This window comes from Rhinopithecus bieti, unplaced genomic scaffold, assembly GCF_001698545.2.
Source record: "Rhinopithecus bieti isolate Rb0 unplaced genomic scaffold, ASM169854v2 scaffold_64508, whole genome shotgun sequence".
NCBI lineage: Eukaryota > Metazoa > Chordata > Mammalia > Primates > Cercopithecidae > Rhinopithecus > Rhinopithecus bieti.
The window spans coordinates 178,198-181,765 of NW_016824513.1; positions in this window are offsets into that span (position 1 = coordinate 178,198).

Sequence of the window (3,568 nt, forward strand, 5' to 3'; positions counted from 1 at the left end):
GACCGAGGCCTCTTGTCAGGATAGCTCCGGAGGCAGCTACGTTCATTCACAGTTTAGATCTATTCAGCAGCAGTCCTGAAACAGAGACGTCGTAAATCCCATCAAAATCTCCTCCATTATGTGACACACTTTGTTAGAAGAGAATAAGGGGTTCGGCTCTGTTGGACCAAATCAAGTTGGTCTATGTGGAGTATCACATTTTAGATTCAAATCCCTGTTAAACCCTCTGCTTAGGCTCGTGGTTAACAATATTTTTATATCTGTCTGCAGAGATGACAGGCAGCCCAGCTCTCGAGCAGGCCTAGAGGCCTCTGCACGGCTGCTTTTAGAGGCAGGCTCCATAGATGAAAGGCAGAAATCCCACCACCCCAGTGTCTCCTGATTAGCCCGGAGAAAAGCTGAATGACAAACATTTTTCCAATCTGCCTGGCCCATGCAGGGAAATGGGGCAATCTGGCCTGAAAAGGGATTTAGACTTTTGTTGCGTGCAAGGGAGGGGGGATGGAGAAAAAAGCTGATTTAAATCCATCCACAATGCTTTCCCACTTGGTGAACTCTTAGATAAGAAACAGCCTGGCTGTGGTTCAGACCCCCACCACAGCCGTGCGTCTTCCTTCTGCCTGCCTCGCCACTAGGTAATCGTGGCCGGCTCAGACAAAGTCGGATACTACAGAGATGACTGTAACTGGTCATTTCAGAGCACTCACCCTTTTGGCCAGAAGCCTATGTGTTTGTTGATTAATAAAATTGGCATAGAGCAAAAATTCTCTATAGGATTTATAGGCTAAAATAAGCATCAGTAACAGGGTATACACTACCTAGTTAGCTATTTGGTTGCTTATGCTAATCACACTACAGTACACTAGCTTCACAGTGGTATAACATACTACACAAAATGATTGCAAGGCTTATGTGGCAAATACTGAGTTAAATATGTGATTTATTTATTGGAGACATTGCATTAAAACAGGATATTTTCATTTCTCTCTTACCGATAGAGAGAAGAGCCCCACAGATACTGAAATTATACACAGTTGATACAGAGCTTCTTTTAACCATATAAATCAATAAATCATTTGCCACATTTTATTGCATCATTGTATATTCAGGTGGGCAGGGTTTCGGATCAATTTTTTTTTTTTTTAACCTATAAGCCACATAGATGGCAACGCTGTACTCTGAAAACATTTATTCTGGCTTCAAACAAATCATCCTTTTCCTTTCTCAATGCATACACTTGGGTATCAAGCTGATGGAATAAAGGATGGGGTTGCAGGGAGTCTGTCCCCTCCAAGAGTCCCTTTCTTAGGGTGCGGATATGTAAAAAGCACCTGTAAGATGGCTGCCTGCCACATGGCCGTGGCTGCCTGGGTACAGCTAAGGCGCCTTGCTCTGCCGGCATCAGCACAGGGCTTCTTCAAACACAATTATCAAGACAGTCCTCAGTGACCTCTTATTGCGGCTGTATTTGGGAAATAGCATTCAGATGCAGATTGGCTTAAATCCTATCAATCCATTCAACCATGTGTGTGAGTGTGCTTGTATGTGTGTGCACATGCGCGTTTATGAACACACATCACACATGTATTTGCACTTCTATAAGTTCTCCGTAGGGCATTTAAACCCCCCAACCTAAAATGTCCAAATGAGGAGAAATACTTATTTTCCCAGGCAACTTTGTCAATTGCTCCTGTGCTCTTCTTATAAATATTTCATAGCAAATATTTAACATGATTCTTTCCCCAGTCGGATCAGCTTTGAAATGCTCCTCAAAGTGAATTCTCCCCTAACAATAGCTTGATGCAGAAGCACTTTTTTCTCTCTCTTAAGCACAGGGTCTGCTGCCATAGCAGCATGAATAGTTCTTATTTAATGGAAAAGAAAAGATACTTTCCACTAATTCAGTAGTCAGTGCAGGTGGGGGTGGTGACAGGCACAACACATGCGTACCTTGGGCTTCCAATATGGAGGCACAGCCTACCTTGACCTCCCCTCCCCCAGCATGCCTGCGATTACTACCCAGCTGACATTAGAACTGTAATGGGAAGTGACAAGTTTATGTAAATGATCCACATACGGATTTTGCTCTTGTAAAACAGAGCAGTTACTCTGGGCTTTCTAATTATTTCATGCCTCGTGGTTCTCTGATGGCGCAGAGATGACTATACTTGAAAAGTACCTTGTGATTGACAGACTTCTGTCCCCCTGGAGCTCATTAGGGCTTAGGCTTTGGAAGATGGGAAATAACCCTACTAGGCACCAAAAAAAAAAAAATATATAAAATATAAAAAAAAAGAATTCTCCCCAGCACCAGTGATTCTGTAAGATTCATTTGTTCACATTCATGTTTTGTTGGGGAAATAGTGTAATCAGAAAAGTGCACTATTGCTTTCCTGATCCAACCAGCCTCTGTGCTTTGGTGCTTTTGATTTTTAAAACCTGCGTTTAGAGCCACACAGGCTGTATGATGTAGAACTTGAAGGGTATGAAATGCCAGTGGAATTCTTCACAATGAACTATTCTCAAGAAGAAAGTGGGGAAGGAGGGAGGTGAGAGGGGCAATATGCCATATAGAGTAGCTATGGAATCTAACTGGACTTGAACTAGTGTTATCCATTTTATAGACACAGTGTGACCTGTCCTAAGTCAAATCCACAGAGACACCAATGAAGGGAGCAAATAAAATTGAATCATTGATTAGGAAAGTCTGATTAGGAAATACACCTGATGAGAAAGAGAAGAAAGTGCTGGGATGGGGGAAGATTGTGAAAAAAAATCCATAAGCTGGAAAGATTTCAAGGTTCATTTATTTTAGTTTTCCCATTTTACGGGTTAGAAAATTAAGAGGCAGAGTGCTCATATAGCTCACTAGCCATATAGCCAGCATGGACTGCAGCTTTCTACCCAATACCCATTCCTCTGGCGCAGAACCAGGACGGGGATAGGATCTGGGGAGACCAGGAAACAAGGTCTCTAATGGGTAAGGTTCCAAAATAAGGAAGCCAAAATTGTTAGTCAGTCTCATTGTAGTAAGGTCAGATTTTTATCCACTGCACTGAAATATGTAAACGTTGGAGAATTCTTTATGTTTCTATAACTGAGTAGTAAGGAAAAAAATACTTAAACTTCCTAATTAAACTAAGTTCAGTGTCTCTCAGTATTAAAGGTTTCATTCAGGTTGGTTTATTTTCATTAAAGGTCAGTGGCCATTTGTCATGTCTCAAAAATTCCCCAGTCCCCATGACTACTTTCCCAAGAAGGCATCTGCGTATGTTATGTGCCTGTGTTGTGACTAGAGGGACGGCCTGGTTCCAGTGCTTGGGCTGCCCTCTGGTCTTCTGATGCCTCTTCAGCTTGTCTGTTGTCAAGTAAATGCATATGCAGATAGCCAGCTTCCCTTCCCCTCATCAACACAAATGCAAGAAAATGTCCCTCAAACCAAAGAAATCATCTTAGAACCCAAGAGAGAGAGGGAGGGGAGAGAATATTTATTCAAAATGCAATTGTGCTAAACCATGTTACTGAGCTACTTTCTTTATATTTTGCAAATTTCACTACCACCACATAT